Source organism: Falco naumanni, unplaced genomic scaffold, assembly GCF_017639655.2.
Source record: "Falco naumanni isolate bFalNau1 unplaced genomic scaffold, bFalNau1.pat scaffold_49_arrow_pat_ctg1, whole genome shotgun sequence".
NCBI classification, from domain to species: Eukaryota; Metazoa; Chordata; class Aves; order Falconiformes; family Falconidae; genus Falco; species Falco naumanni.
The window spans coordinates 209,170-225,155 of record NW_024427552.1 but is presented as its reverse complement, the minus strand read 5'-3'; the positions used below and the strand labels follow the sequence as shown (position 1 = coordinate 225,155).

At 44.2% G+C, this 15,986-nt stretch overlaps 1 long non-coding RNA gene across 1 annotated transcript; it reads left to right on the top strand.

Annotated features, from left to right (window-relative positions):
* Positions 1 to 733: 733 nt before the first annotated feature.
* LOC121082263 lies at positions 734 to 12,778 on the top strand. The gene is made up of 5 exons (XR_005825956.1): positions 734 to 835; positions 952 to 1,146; positions 4,007 to 4,381; positions 7,645 to 7,742; positions 12,753 to 12,778. It is a non-coding gene; the product is annotated as an uncharacterized LOC121082263 (long non-coding RNA).
* Positions 12,779 to 15,986: the final 3,208 nt, after the last annotated feature.

Here is a 15,986-nt window from a genome sequence, read left to right as displayed (position 1 = left end):
CGGGGCCGCCCTGAGCGGCAACTTCTGGCCCCGGGCCTCAGCTGCCGGGTCACTCACAGAAGCTACAGGAGATGCTGGTGGCAGCGGAGCTGAAGGGCCGGTGGGGTGAGGGGACCGGCGGGGCGGAGGGGATGGCTGAGGGACATGGTGGGGGCTGAGGGACATGGCCCAGCTGAGGGGACTTGGGGAGCTGAATGGATGGTGGGAGTGAGGGGGATGGCGGGGCTGAGGGCACCGGGGAGCTGAGAAGGATGGCGTGGCTGAGGTGGGGCGGAGGGCACCGGGGAGCTGAGGGGGGGATGGCAGGGCTGAAGGGGGGATGGCGGGGCTGAGGGGCGGCTGAGGGGACCGGGAGCTGAGGGGGATGGCCGGGCTGAGGGGGTGGTCGGGCTGCAGCCGTCCATGCCGAGGGACTGGGGCGCTGCGCAGACCAGCGCCGCGGCGGGGCTGAGGGCCGGGGGCCGCACACGGCGGGCAGCGCCTCGCAAGCGGGGCACGTGCCGTTCGGCGCGTGGCGGGGGAAGCGGAGGCCACGCAGGCGGCGGTTGAGCGCGGCGGTTGGTGCCACCTACCGACATGGTCGCGTCGCAGCAGCCCGTCCCCCTCAGTGCCAACACCTTCCCTGCCAGACTGTGGCGGCTGGTCAACAGCCCACGCTGCCGCTCCGTTCGCTGGGATGCCTCCGGCCAGGGGCTGGTCATCAACCAGCCGCTCTTTGAGTGCGAGCTGCTGGGCGCAGCTGGGTGGCCATGGGGCAGCGGCAGCTGCCGGTTTCTTCAAGACCAAGAACTTCAGCAGCTTCATCCGACAGCTCAATCTCTATGGCTTCCGCAAGGTGGGGATGTTGCCGGGGAGCAGTGTGGTGGGGCCCGGGCCCGGGCCTGGGCCGGGCCCAGAGGGTGGACAAGGCAACAGTGGCAACTGCACCGGGCCCCTGCATCACTTCCGCAGCCCCCACTTTCGCCGCGACCGCCCCAACCTCCTCGTCCACCTGAAGTGCCTGATGAAAGGCAACAAGGCGAAGATGGCAGCGGGCCCTGGATGTGACCAGCCGCCCACCCAACCGCTTCCAGCGCTTGCTTGGCATGCCACTGGACGGGCAACCGCTGCTTCCGCCCTCGACGCTCAGCAATGCCAACAGGCCTGGTGAGTCAGAGTGGGCCATGTGGGGCCTTGGTGGGTTTTTGAGAAGCTCCGGGTGGCATGGGTTTTTGAAAATCAGCACTCCCCTGAGGGAGAAGGGTTACCTGTCCTTGCTGGTGGCATCTCAGTTCACCCGGTGTAGGGAAGCTGTTGTTGTTTATGCAGGTAGATCTGCTGCCAGTAAGCATGAGTAGCATGGTTCACATGTATTTCAGGCTGTATACTGAGACTATATATGAGACTATAGTACAGTCTCCATTGTGTACTACACTAAGAACACCCTTGCCCGATCTCTGTGGAGCTGGCACAGCTCTACCAGACGAACGTTACTGCTTCTTGCCCGTCAGTAAGGATGCCCATCAGTAGGGGTGCTTAATAAGCTGTCATTAAATGCGTGCAAAACAGTGAGTCGTGTGAAGTGGTAACTAGAGCATCCTGTTAGTTTTGTGCAAAGGAGACAAGACCTGGTAGTAAGATTTCTGTCAGTTGTCTCCTGAAAAAGAATTCACAAGCTACGCAGTTTTTAAAACGGATTGCATGAGTAGGTGAGAGCTAATTAGAAAATAATACCGCTGAAAAGCCCTAGAACGTGTTTTCTTTCTTTCTAACCCTCTTTGAGAGGATCTGAGTTTTCCCAAGACAAGTCTGTGCCCTCAGGATTATTCCACACATTTTGTATCGGCCCGAAAGCTTTGTAGTTGGCGCTGTGTAAGGAAGATGTGAATATCTTGCTTTGCAGTGCTCTTGGGCTGCTCTAGCTGTGGGCTGCTGCCAGAAGAGCACTCCTGCTTCCCATTCCTTTGGTGGCGTGTTAACTGTCATCTTCCTTGCAGCTGATACAGCAACATGTTGGTTCAGCGCAATGATCAGAGAAGACTTTAATAGCCTTTTTGTGGCTGGCTCTTGGACCCGGGTGATGCACCCCATGGGTGCAGAGCTGTAAGGCGCGGTGTAGGAGGAGCGGCAGGACTGTGCAACCAGGAGAAGGGGAGAAGCAGTTGAAGGTACTGCTCTCTGCAGCACCAGCTGGCATTTAGAGCAGAGTAGGGTATCACCATACTCTTGGTTACTGTGTCAGGGTAGGAACTGTCATCTTAATTCAAGTGATGTTTTCCATGATGTGTGTGGAACTGCATGTGCAATACCAAGAAAACAAAATGAAGCATCGGAGAAGGGATGGAACTTATTTCAGTAGGGAGGCTAGGAAGCATTTAAATTAATGATTTGATGTGAACGTTGTTAATGCTAAGATGAGTCATTGCAGACTTCAATGACCTGTGGTTTGTCTGATGTAATGCAGACCACTGGTAAAGGAAATTATTAGAAAGAGACGACTTTTTCGTTTTTTGTCATCTGTTTTGATGGCTCCAGTTTCAGAGTTTTTGCTCTAGGAGTCTCATTTTCTAGAAAGACAGAACAAGGAAAACATTGGGGTTTCTATGCAGTCAAGTTCTGACAGGCTGACAATGCACTGTTGCGCTCTGTACTGACTATTTAGAGACACGTCTTTGCTGTAAATGTGAGGTACTTTGATAGATAAGAGATACTTTTGTTTGCAAAGCCTCAGTCTGTTCCCAATGTCTTGCAGCATGTAACGCTGTGTTAAACATTCAGGAACAATTCCTGTACAGCAACAGGAGGTTGGTAACTTGGCATCCTGTGGTGTCTTGTTTATGTGTTAGAACTAGATAATCTTCATGTCCCTATCCAAAGGTAAAATATAAACAAAAGGATTTTCATACCCCTGTCCCTTCTCTGTTTATAAATGGTGAAAGTACTGAACAGGAAATAAACAGTCCTATACATTAAGTCTTAGCAAATTTTCAGGGTCAGCTGGTATTTATTTAGTGATTCTTAATGGTTAAATGTGAACTTGCAGAATAATGACTGTATGTTACTGATTTCTGGAATTAGCTTTCATCAGAGGAGTGCAAGAGGTAAGTGTGAGGCTATTTTTTAAAAAAAAAGTCCTTTTGAGTGAGAATTGGAAACTACAGGTCTGAGAAAGCCTGGCTTCTAGATAAACCCTATTGATGTGAACCATCCTGAAACTTGTAATTCTCATGGCTAAATGCAGTCCTGCAGGGGAGTCACAAATGCAGTAGTTCTTAGAGAAATCAATGAGCACAGGCGTTCGGGCTGTTACTGTCAGTGTTTCAACAAAGTCACCAAAACAGAAATTGAGCTGTCATGGTATAAAAGCAAATACCATTTCATGAAACAGTAACTGTCTGAGAGAGGAAACTGTAAAATAATAGAGAAGAATAAAAGGACTATCTAGGAAATAACAAAATGGCAAAGTCTGGGATATTTTAGTCTGCACTGAACTAGTTGAGCTGACTGAGAAAAAATTGGCTTTGAATTTTTTTTCTTGACCAAATAAATGACTTGTCATAAAGTACTTGCAAAGTCCTTTGGAGGATTTTGACATTGCCCTTCTCTTAGCTGTTTGTGAGCTGTCAGTAGTGGAGTTTGGTAAAATCTTGCTTTATGATGTCCCTTTTTTAAAATGTATTGTCTAATTTAACACACAGTACTTTCAAAATGGCTTTTGTTTGGTTTAGTAAGTTACTACACTTTTCGATTTATAGCACATTTCTAAATATGGGTAACTCATTACTGCCAGTTTAAGGAGATTGAATGCTACGCAGACACCTGTGTTGGTGTTTCACTCGTGTGTCACACAGCAGTTACTGCATGCTCGGGTCTAAGAGTACAGTCTCCTTTCTGGGTTAAGTATGCTGGAGCAAAGGTAGTCTTCACAAATAATGTTGTAGAGCCTTGGCTCCTCATATTGCCTTTCTTTGCCTGTGAAAACGCCTTTCCTTAACACTTGTTTCACTTTATTTTGTACCCACTGCAGGACTGCTGACTGTAGGACAGTTTCATCAACTTTACGGTCAAGGTGTTTTCTCTCCTTACTCCTACATGGCAACCTCGTGCCAAGCCCCCAGCACTTCAGCAGCACAAAGATTAGATCCGACTCCAGTCCCTTCCACTTGGATCCAGCAGGGACCACTTGGGTTGCTGCCAGGGCAAGGGGCTTCCACAGCTTTTCCAGATAAAGGGGCTGCCTCTCCGGTACTCCAGACACTTCCAACAGGAGCCACGTACACACTCCAGCCTGTGGCTTCTCTTCTGCCACTTCAGCAAGGGACTCAAAGCGTTGCCGCATCCATTGCAAATTGTAGCAGCTCTGCATCTTCAGTGTTGTACTCACAAGCCTGCTATCCAACAGGTATGAAAAAGAATTTCTGCATTTGCTTTTCAAAAATAGATTTTAAAGTGAGAGTTCTAAATATTTTTCTATAATACTCTGCCACGTGTATATCTCAAGCGAGAATTAGAAAGTGTCAAGTCTAAAAGGAAGATGGACCTTTAAAGCAAAAGGAGTTTCTGTTTGGTATTCGTGTCCTTCCTCCAGATTTTGTGTCCCCCCCTGGTGATTTTCTGGATAGCTTTTCTGTTGAGGTGAAAGAGCGAGGAGAAAAACATTTGTCCAAAACTAGTCAGTGTGAGGCTAACTTTCATTTTTGTTTTTTTTTTTTAATTAAGCAAAACTTGGACAATGATATTAAAGCACTGAGACCTTGTTAAGAAGTAGTATCCTAGGCCTTGGTCTCATGTTTTTCCAGGTTAAGTTTTTAAACCTTAAAGATCAGTCAAAGGTATTGTGTAGAACAGGGGTCCTCAAACTTTCTAAACAGGGGGCCGGCGCGCGGATTAGGTGGCAGGAAGTCATCTGCTGCTGCTTGGTTTCCCCCTCCAACCCCCGGCAGGGTGGTGGTGATGTGGGGGTTCTGTAAATACAGGGGGGCGGATTGAGGACCCTGGGGGGCCGTATCTGGCCCACGGGTCATAGTTCGAGGACTCCTGGTGTAGAATATTTCATTCTGCTCGTACTATTTTTGTATCTAAATTTTTTTCTTGCTTAGCTTCTTTATGTTGTATTTTTTTTATGCACTGAAGACTAGAAAGTACAAAAGTCTTGGCTCCTTTCTTTTTTCTAAATTATTTCTGCCACAATTGTCAGTCTCACTTAATCACTGGATTACAAAATAAATCAGTCTCACTGAAGTGTTTTTATTCTTCAGAAGAGGAGTCGAAGCAAATTACTGTTCTTTTCCTTGCCCTTACCTTGAATTGGAAAAATCACGTGATAGGTTATTTTCTGGGGAGTGGTGGTCTATTTGTTGTTGTTTTGTGGTGGTTTTGTTTAATTTCCCTAAAACTTCTGAAATTCAGAATAGTGACTCTTTCCTTGGACAAACTAAAGCTCAGTTATTATTCTTTCCTTCTGCCTGCTCCTCCTTTGGCAGCCGCACCTTCACAAAGACAGCTATCTATCCCTGTTTAGAAATCCTACACAGTGAAATCATTAAATCTTTTGTGCATCTCTTCTGAGACCTCTGCTGAGAACATTTCAGACAATAATCACTAGTTTCCATAACGTCATTTTTGTCAAGGAAGGGTTCTGAGGAGCTGAGCATTTCTTGTAGTCACACTTAAATGTTTAAGAGACAGGCAATTTCTGCCACGTGCTCCTTGCCTTGTGCCCCTTATGCAAAGATTACTGTGGTGGCCAAAGTGTGGAGCCTGCCTTACCAGCTGCTAACTATTAAGTCTTCTCCCAGGAGCAGGTGTCCTGAGACTCACAGAATGGTTTGGGTTGGAAGGGACCTTAAAGATCAGCAAGTTCCCACCCCCCTGCCGTGGGCAGGGACACCTTCTATTAGACCAGGTTGCTCCAAGCCTCATCCAGAATACTTGATTCATTGAGGTGGGAGGTGGGAGGTGGTCCCTGCTTTGCATTTCTATTTGTTACAGAGCATAGGCTGAAACTCATCATGATGAGTTGTAGTTGTCTCTGTCTCAGCTAAGGCCCCAGCCCTCTTCCGTAGTCAAGGGAAGGAAAGGGGCGTCTCGGGTGTGATTCACGTTGCTCAGTTTAGAGTTTATCTTGGGGTAAGATTACTGGTGTCCTGGAAGTGCCTGTTTTGAAGTACTGCCTGTAGGGGAGCTGAGGGAGACCAGCGTAGATTTAGACATGAATATGTAGATCTCTCTCACTGGATGGCGCTCGTTGCTTTAAGTTTAAAGGATAACTTGGCTATGTTGCTCAGGTAGAATCTTCTGGGGTGGGAGGTGGGTGTGTGAACGCAATGAAAACATACCAAGTTTTGCAAGGTGTAATCAAAACTAAAATACAGAAACTTAGGGAATCTGAGGTGTTTGAAAACTCCAGTGAATTAATTAGCGTTTCTGAGAGTGTAAGTGACATTTCACTAGAGTATGATAAATCTTTTAATTTTCACTGTCACTTAGGACTGTCTCAGTGGTTTTACTTCTGTGCCTGTGTATCTCTTAATCTCTCCGCTATCTTTTCTTCTGTATATTATAAAATGCAGCATGCTGAAAGCGTGTTTCTTCATATGTCCACATGAAAAAGTCTGGTTTCCTTCATCATGAGAGCATAGCAGCAAGATTAGTTTGTTTGGAAAGTGATAGTTAACCTTAAGATACGTATTTAATAAGTGAGAGAACTAAAGAATGTATGTTCAATCTTATTCTTGACTCTTTTCATTTCACTTTTGAAGTCCCATTAAATGAAATCAAAGTAGAACTTTCTGAAAAGATTTCTTTTTTATGTGTATTCAAACTTGTTTGTTAACTTCCATGACAAAAAGTTTTCCCTGGTTTTTCATTATGATTCTTATTGAAAAGTCAGTAAAATAAAATATGCTCATCTAAGTCTTTTTTTCCCCACTAGCCTTATACCATAATTATTTTAAGGATTTAGTTCTGTTTACTTTTGGCTATCTGCAAAACCTTTGACAGTAGTAGAATCGGGTCAAAGAAATGCGTTGAAGCTTCATTATCTGAGAGTGTCTAATAATGAAAAATCAGTCATGGAGACCATGTGAGACATATTAGTTATTGGTGCCACCTGACAGTGCAAGTCCAATCGCGCCTTTTGAATACATCTGTGCCTGTAGGGTTCATTTACATATGAAAACCTTTCTGGTGAGTGGTAGTTCAGGAGTAGTCATGATATTCTTTGGAATGATACACTCTCAGTTAAGATAATTCGTTTTCTTTGTAAGTCTTAAAATTCACATGGTCACAAGTGTGTATGTGTGTATGAACACCTAGGCTCAGCTATGTGAATACACTTTTTGTGGTGTATTGTGACAAGAAACTCAAGCAGCCAAATCAAAAAGGTGATATTAAGACACAAGAGACTGATTATGAAGTTTCTGCATGTATGTGTGTGTTTTATCAATTTTACAATATATATTTTTGATACATCTATACATATCTTAAAATAAATATTTTTAAGATTAAGAAATTGGTCTTAAAAATCACTTGGAAGGTAAGAATAAATTTCTGGAATTTCGCTTACTGTGTGATTATTGAAATGTTTAATCAAAGTAAGCAATAGAACTCTGCACACCAGACACAAGTTCTGGCAGTCTGATAGCTGTGTTTGAATTCTTGCAGCCACACCACAGAGCTGTTCAGCAGCAGCCCACACAGATCCTCTGGCTGGCTGTGCTGGTCCTACTGCTTCAGCGTGCACCCACGACAGCTTTGTCCAGGTGAACGTAGCCTACTGAAAGGAGGTGAAAGCGAAGGAGACTGTATGAATGAACTGCAGGTTTATACACTTGTGAAATTAAGGAAATAAATTTGAAAATTGATCTGCTTGATAAAGTGAAAGCGGTGTGGTTTACAAATACCTATTTCAAAGAACCACTGAATGTTAAATGGGTAGTTTTGTAATTCAGGTTAGGTTTCAGGCTAGCAGCATAGTGGGTGTCCTCATCAGTGGAGTGTTTTTTTGTTTGACTTCACCAGAATCACTTTTAGTTAATGAGCCTGCATTTGTATTGGAAGAATGTTCTTGCCTGGACAAAAAGAGATTCTTTAATATTATGAAAATACTGAGAAGCAGCTCCACTTCTTTGTCCCCGACAGCTTCCTGCAGTCCTGAGTTTCATTTGTTGAACGAGAAAAACTAAGGTGACTTTTTGGAATGGGCCCCACCTCAGAGATCTCTTATTAAAGATAACTCCAGTACTTCCTGTAAATGCATTATGTAATTCTAGTGGAAACTGCACCTTATTTGGAGGGCCTGGCTTATCAGATATCGGAAGATCTGAAGTAAGAATGCAAGGGCTTCTTTTCTATTACAGCATAACGCATATACTTTTTTCCCCCCTCACAGAGGACAAGCAAAGCAAGTTATGCTTATGTGTGTTGAAAAAGGGTTGACCTACCCAAGCTTGATCATCCAGTTTCCTGTCTTGCAAATATCAACCTTTGTCTTTTATTCATGAGTTTTTTAAAAAAATAAGCTTATCCAAGATGGGCAGGTTATGGCCTGGATAACACGTTAGTGTAAGGCTATAAATAGCCAACAGCCAGTCATGCTGTCGATATTGTAGTATTTATTTTTCGCACAGTGCATCTTTGTCCTCTCACTTTCATTGTGAGCTGCTTTTTTCATCCAGGACATGAGGATCCGTCTGAGCGATGGGAAGTCACAATTAAATAGCTTATCTTGGAAGGCCGAGATCAATGGGATAGTAAATCATTCCAAAGGAGTTGTCAAAGGTGGTGTTGTGGCTAGATTGAAGGATAATATACAGTGTCCAAAGGGTCTAGTAAAAATCAGTTCTTTGGAGAAGCAAGTCCGTGGGCAGTGTGTGGAGTCAGAAGAGCTTTAGGCCACTTGCTAGTGGTTGCTTTGTTTCCTGGAAACCCCCAGCAAAAAGCTGCCGAGCATCTGGGCAGAGACTGTGGGAAGGTGATCCTCTGCGTGAGAAGGCCAAAGGTGAGCAGTGCCCTGTATCAGTTCCACCAGGTCAGTAACCGGCTGTCTCTGAGCAGGGTAACACAACTATCGTACCGCGTGGATCAACGGGACTTCTTGAGATTTCTGAGTCTTAGCATAGCATAGGTCATTTCTCCTGGAACGTGGTGACAGGCTGTGCAGATGGTACAGAAGACAGCAGTTTGCCTGCGGTTCTTGCTGAGCTGTGGGGAATAATCAGTTTGCCTTTTGTGTGTTCTGGGGCATATACTTCCCCAAACTTCTGCTGGGGGATGTGGCAAGCTGCAGTATTGAGCATCCTGCCCTGCTGGTGTATTGATCATCCATCAGTAACCACTTGCACAAATCCTCAAAAGCAGTAAAATTCATCAGCCCTGGCTGACTAAGCATTTTTATTGTTCTTCACAAAAAATAGAACTATTGCATGGTATATTTCCTATTGTTCCACTCAATACCTTTCACCAGTTGCAGGAATTCAGTGCAATGCTGTTGAAGCGTGGTTTGCGGGGCGTTTTAGGCTGTTTGGTCATGTTGTGTGCTGCTAGATAGGAGTGGCAAAGCCTATACGAAACTGCTGGACCAGTCCCGAAGACAGCGAACCGTATCGGCACACTAGCAGTCAGCAAGCTGGTTACCAGCACCGTTTCCGTTGGATCCAGACGGTGCTTTGTGGTCTCAGAAGGAAAAGCGGGCACTCTTGGACAAGGAAGCTTAAACCTTGTGCTGTTCCTTACTGGGTCCTGCAGAGAGCATCACTTTTAAGTTTAGGAGAGATTAAGACAGGTGGAGTTTCTGGGTCTTGGAGGCCAGCTGCTGGGCTTGTACAGTACGCACCTGAGCTGCTGAAAGTGTTAGGTGACCCTGACTAGAACATGGGCAGACCAGGCCAGTAACTAACTGGTTGGTTGGCTGCAGTTTGCTCTCCAGGAAAAGCTACAGAGAACTACTGCGTGGAATGGCAAGGGGACATAGATGGTTATACCCAGACATGGTGGCTGATGATGGTGTATCTCACCAGGTTTCTGAAATTGGGGTTTCAGAGGTTTGTATTACACTCTTATCACAGTTGGTTACAAAACAGGGAGCTCAGGTACAACTTCTTACCCGTTTTTCATTTGGGTTCTCTTAAGTGGGGTTTGGATTAGTGTGATGAATCAGTATCCTTGGGTAGGAATGAGTCTTTTGAGAGACCTCCTGCTATCTTCTGCAACAGCAGTGCTGGCAGCTCACAACCGTTAGCTCAATACTTCCCCGCTGCTTTATCATAGATGTGAACTGAGGCTACATGTTGGATTTCAGCGATTTTTTTGTTCCTGCCCTCACCTCATTTTGTTTTTTTTTAATAGCAGCCCTGCTGTTTGATTATTGCTATTACCATGGTTATTAAGCTGTCAGTATTTCCTTGTGGAACTGAAGCAAGAGGTAACAGGAAATGGAGGAAATAAACATGCAAGAAAAAAGAAGAAAAACTTTCTGACCTTAAAAGCAGTCCTAAGTAGTTTGCTTTTATTTGTAATAAGGAAAGATAATCAGCCATGTTATTTCAAAAAGAAATCAAGTCTGAACTAATTCCTATTGCCCAAGCACTCAAGCCAGATTTGTGTAGTCCTAAAAGTCCCTGAAAAGGTGTGGCTGTGCTTTAATTCCTGCTCAACGCTATGCTAATCTTATAAGTGAAATGCCCATCTTCTCTTTCACCACTTTTGCTAAGTTAGACCATTTTTTCTCTTGAGCTTGCATGACCAGCAAGCTATTAGCCTTTCAAGTCCTGACTTCTCAATCTTTTATTGGTTTTCCTTGTTTCATTGCTGCCTCCCCCCCATCCTCGTCTGTCATATCTTCTTCAGGTGAACTAAAAGGATTTAAATTGTACCTTTGCGTGGCCACTTTCTCCTGTTGGAAATACATACGAGATCCTGTAGTGCATCCAGGAAGACAGTATGTGCTATAACAGCTTCAAGCTGAGGTCCCCTAAGAAGAGGCAGAAAAAGATTCAGTATGGGTGGGTTGGTTGGTCGGTTTTTGGCAGGGATGATCTTATTCCTGGACGGTTTGGTAACCCAGATCTTACTTAAAATCCTGACTACTTACGACAGTAAACAAGCAATGCAACAGAAATGAAACACCTTGTTAACATTTTAAAAAAATAGAACTGAAAAAAAATATCAAATGTGAGGAATAATGTTTGAACCTATCTCATAAAAACAGAAAGGTGGCTTAGCCTTTAATGAAAAGATGTTGCTTAACTTAACCTAAATTTCTCAAATTCCAAGTTTTATTTTCCCCTCCGTTTCCCCCCACCCTCCACAGTTTGTGGCTATCTACAAACTGGCACATCTACACAAATCCACACTAGAACTTGACTTCACACACCCAGAAGACGGGATCTCATCTCTTTGTGGTATCTCCATCAGGGGAGACCAAGTCCTTCACTGGCATTTGATCTGATACGGCTTTCCTTGTAGGTGATCCTGTAGCTTCCTGTTCTCTAATTGTCTCTGGAAGTAGCTTTTCATTAACCATGACCTCAGCTAGAAGGTCTAAGGATAGTCAGGCACTAAGGACTACTGCTTCATACTGAATCTCTTCCAAAAGAAGGCTGTATTTTAAATAGACCTGAGTTTCTGTTCAACATCATTGTATGACTTGTATTTGTCTGAAGAAATGACCCTTCTAGTGTCCTTTGACTGAGTCACCTCCAGAAGAAGTAGCAGTACAGATACTGGCTGTTAAAATGTCATCTATCATTTCACTTGGGTAGGACTTGCTGCTTTTGAAAAACTCTGTCATTGTCTTCGTTCTGTTTTAAAGGTTATTCGATATATATGAATTCTACTAAAAATATCATCACTGGATTGCTGATTGTGTCCTGTCATCCTGTGATGTCATTACAGTGAAAAATTTTAGTAGTGTTCAGACCTGATCTGTGATGGCAAAGGCAGTCTCTGTAGGTTCTACAAGAAGTGTTTCTGACCTGAAATTCTGTCGGGTTTTTATGCAGATTGATGCAGACTTTGAGTTGTGCCTCTGTGGGACACTGTCGTGACAGGAGAGTCCAGATGTGAGGCTGTGACAGGCAGGGCAGTTTTACAGTATTTGCTGTCATTGGTATTTGAATTCCCACTCCTCCTGGGACTGGGGCATCCCTGGGGGGCACCCCTTGTGTAGATGTGCCTATGGACAATCACTTGAGGAGGAAAACGCTATTAGTGGTTAAGAAGCGGTGAGTTCCTCAAGTTGTGTTGTCCATATGCACATTTACAGCATATGGACCTTTTTCTTTTGCTTAAAAATGTTGTGGTTTATACTGGTTTTATACACAACAGGAATGCTTGAGTTTTAGAAGGAACTGAAGGCTGGTGGATTTTCTCTCTCATTTTCTATTACATATGTGGCACGTGAAGAGGGTGGTTCTGATGTACCCCCACAGGTCCTACTAAGACCAGAAGTCTCTGATTTGAATGCTTGGGTATATTTAACACCTGCAGTGCAAAGGGTGTGCAGACAATGCATCTGCAAGCATACACCAGCTCCTCTCCAGGATAGACCATGAATAGAAGAAAGGAAGCGTGCCAAGAGTAAGGTCGTTAATGAAAACCAAGACAAAGTAGTAGCTTTTTTTTTTTTTCCTTTCTTCTGGTTAAACTTGCAATTTTAACTGAGAATAACAGCCAATCTTTCAAGCTTTTGGATAAATGGACAAACAGAATCAATACACATCCTGTCATGGTAATTTTTTATACAAAAGTTCACTGTATTTTGTTTTTTCCAGAATCCTCCAACACAGTCATCTTATGAAACTGAACTGATGCCGTCTGACTGCCGCCTGAAGAAAACAAGAAGGCAGAAGTCAGTCTTGAAGCCATGTTTCAGGTTGCCGATGAGGTGCATTCATCATGAAAGCTGAAAAGGTGGAAGTGGCACCTGTAGAGAACCAGTATTCAATCCTGGAGTTTAATGGAAATCAGGCACTGCCTGTTAATAGTTACACACCTTCTTCAACTGAGGAAAGTCAGCTGGAACGTCTCACTCCTGTAACTTCAGACACATCATTTCTGGTGGAAGCAGATTGAACCCTGAATTTTTCTCCATTACAGCCTTCTGACATTCTTTGTGCTGCCAATACCACTCTGTCTATAGAAACTGCTGCTGCTGCTAAAATACTACAAGAACTTCTGACCACACAGGAAGCAGATGAAAAACGGAGCAAAGAACCATATCACTGCCCAGCTGAGTTTTCCCTCATGTTTTTTCAGGAAGAATTGTTCAGTCCAAAGGGGTAAAGGGAGGTAAACCAACATCTTTCTTGAGCTAACTATATTTGATAGTAATACTAGGGTCTGGACCGATAGCTTTTCAATATTCTTGCCTGCTTAAGAACCGAAGGCTTCTTTAATTAAGCTGTTAATGGACAGTGAAGTGTTTGCTTGGTAAAGCAAGATATAAAAAGAAGACGGAATGAAAAAGTATCCCATGTTAATGAGCATGACATGTGTCAGCCTGTTGGCCAAGTTAGGGTGCTCATTTGCATGGGAAACATGCGTAGTGCAGGTGTATTCGTGGTGATGAAGTGGATGCTTTTTTAGGTTGTAACATACCATCTTTAATCTCCAACAAAGAAGAGTATTTTGAGAATTGCCACTGGAGGCAGATTTTTGCTTAAATTTAGATAAACGGTTAGATTGTTTCTGATAAATAGTTACTAACTTCTGTTTTCAGTGGAAAGTATAGTTTGTTGACATTTGAATGGTATAAAGCATCTTCATTGGTTTATACTTTGTGGTGTACAACAAGTTGTAATTCTACTTCAGTCTACCTGTACCTGGTCTTCCCTGTATGTAAAATTGTAAGTCTCATGAGGAGTGAGGGGCATTCTAGATGTTACTCTGTTAAGGCAGCAAATGCATGGTCTGCTTTTTTGTTTGTTTTGAAAACCAAGTAAGCTCAGGAGAGTGACTGCATCTGTTTCTGTTGCATGAGACCTACCTTGCATGTAGGCACTCAAAATCTCATTTTTGTGTATGCATTGAAGCTACTGTTTTATTGTTCTATCGGTAGCTTGACACCTTCACTGAAGTTTCTAGATCGGAAATCATCAGCTGGTGCAAACCTCCCATTGTTGCTTTCAGCGTTATAAAGATTAGTCATCTTCCTCTTGGGTATCTTTCTAGAAAGGGATGTGTATTCTGATCAAGCCTCTGCATAGCTCAAGCCTAGACTAGACTGTTCTGCTCAGTACTGTGTACGGAAGAGCACATCCCTGTGCTAGTGCATAGAGTTGGCAGTACTCCTTAATTGGTGCCCACTCATTATATTAAGCGTTGACTGCAATTTAAATGTTGTCAGTTTCGAGAATTTTTGAACTGCATTTTTAGAATGATAGGTTGTCCCTTGTTGAAGGCCTTTGGAGTCCGTGACCCGAACTTCCTTGTCAAGAACTGGGGGAATTAAGCGCATGAACCACGTAGTTGTTTGGGAGGGAGGTTCTGTATATTTGTGAGAATCCTGATGTTGGTCCTGGACCTTAACTGGTTAAATAACTGGCCTCATTTTTTGAGCAATTGAAAAGCAATTCAGGGACTGTTCAGCGTTTTGTTTGACAGATTCCCTCTTTCTGTTAGAACTACTCTTCAACTAGTCTCCTCCTCCCAAACTCAGGAGAGGGAAGGTTAACTTAACACCCTGCTTGTCCAGAGCCTGGGGTCATGGCAGGTGCAGAACTCTCCAGAGGAGGCTTCTGTGCCTGTACTCCTCACATCAGGCTCCAGCACAGTTTTCTTCCTCATCCCTGAATCCGGAAGCACTCAGGCTTTCAGTGCCTGTTGGTACCATGTGCTTTAGAGCAAGCTTGTGACAGAATAGTGGGCGCGCACAGAAGACCGTTCTGTTCCTCTCTATACGAGCAGAGGGGGAGCAAATTCCTCCACTGTTCGTACAAGAGCATCAAAACAGATCAAAGGTTTGTCTTGCCCAGTGTCAAGTCTCAAAACAACAGCTGTAATCTGATGTGTAGGGAAGAGCAAGAACAAGGCCCGCAAACAGAACAGGGCATTCCTGCTTATACTTTCCAGCTACTTTCAGCCCGAGGACTTGCGATGATACTGTGTACTTCATCTTAGGTTTCTGCTCTGTGGACTGAAGTCAGTCCTTGAAACTGTCGGGTTTAGCATACGGGACCTTTTGACCAAGCTGGTACTTTGCTCATGAGCTATTCCTGCATGAAGAGCTTCCTTTTGTGCATGGCTGTTAGTAGTTTCATGTGATGCTTCCCCATTTCCGTCTCAGAAGGGACATTCAGCTGTCATCCCTGGCTGCTTACTGCATGTCACTTGTGACTTTCCGCATTGCTTATCACAGCTGCCTCAGTAGTCCTCTTTCCTGACTGTACAGCCCTGCTGTAGCTTCCTCTGAGTGGCAGCTGCTCTGCACCTCTGGTTAGCATCGGAATTGTTCTCAACTGCAGGAGCAGTCTGCAAACTGGGACCATGCGCGGCAATCAGTTAGCTGAGGGGAGTTTGCTCGAGCTTGTCTAGACAACAATTAACATGATGAGGCATGTTTGCAGAGCACAGGGGGGTGGGAGATGGATGGCGCCAAGGCTGGCGCCAAGGAAAGGTAACACCTTGCGGTTAATTGATGGCAGTTAACCACCAATCGGGGATTGCCTAGTATGCAAGGCTTAGCTTCAACAACCAATCTGTTTAAAACGCGCAGCTTCTGAAAGTGTATAAAAACTCGTGCTTCGGTACAATAAATGGACATTTGCTTGCATCAACCTGCGTCCCGTCTCTTCATTCGCCGCACTCAACTTTTTCTAGTACATCCTCTTCTGAAATGAAGAGAACATTTTTACAGTGACACAAAGATTTTTGCTGTTTTGTTTTCTGTTTCGTTCAGGTATTTCCCAGAATTTAATTACTCTTGTGACCAGCACTGAGCCTTGAACAGTCTTCCTCATAGAACTAACAGTTTAGTAGAAACCTGCTTTATTCTGCTTTCCCGATTA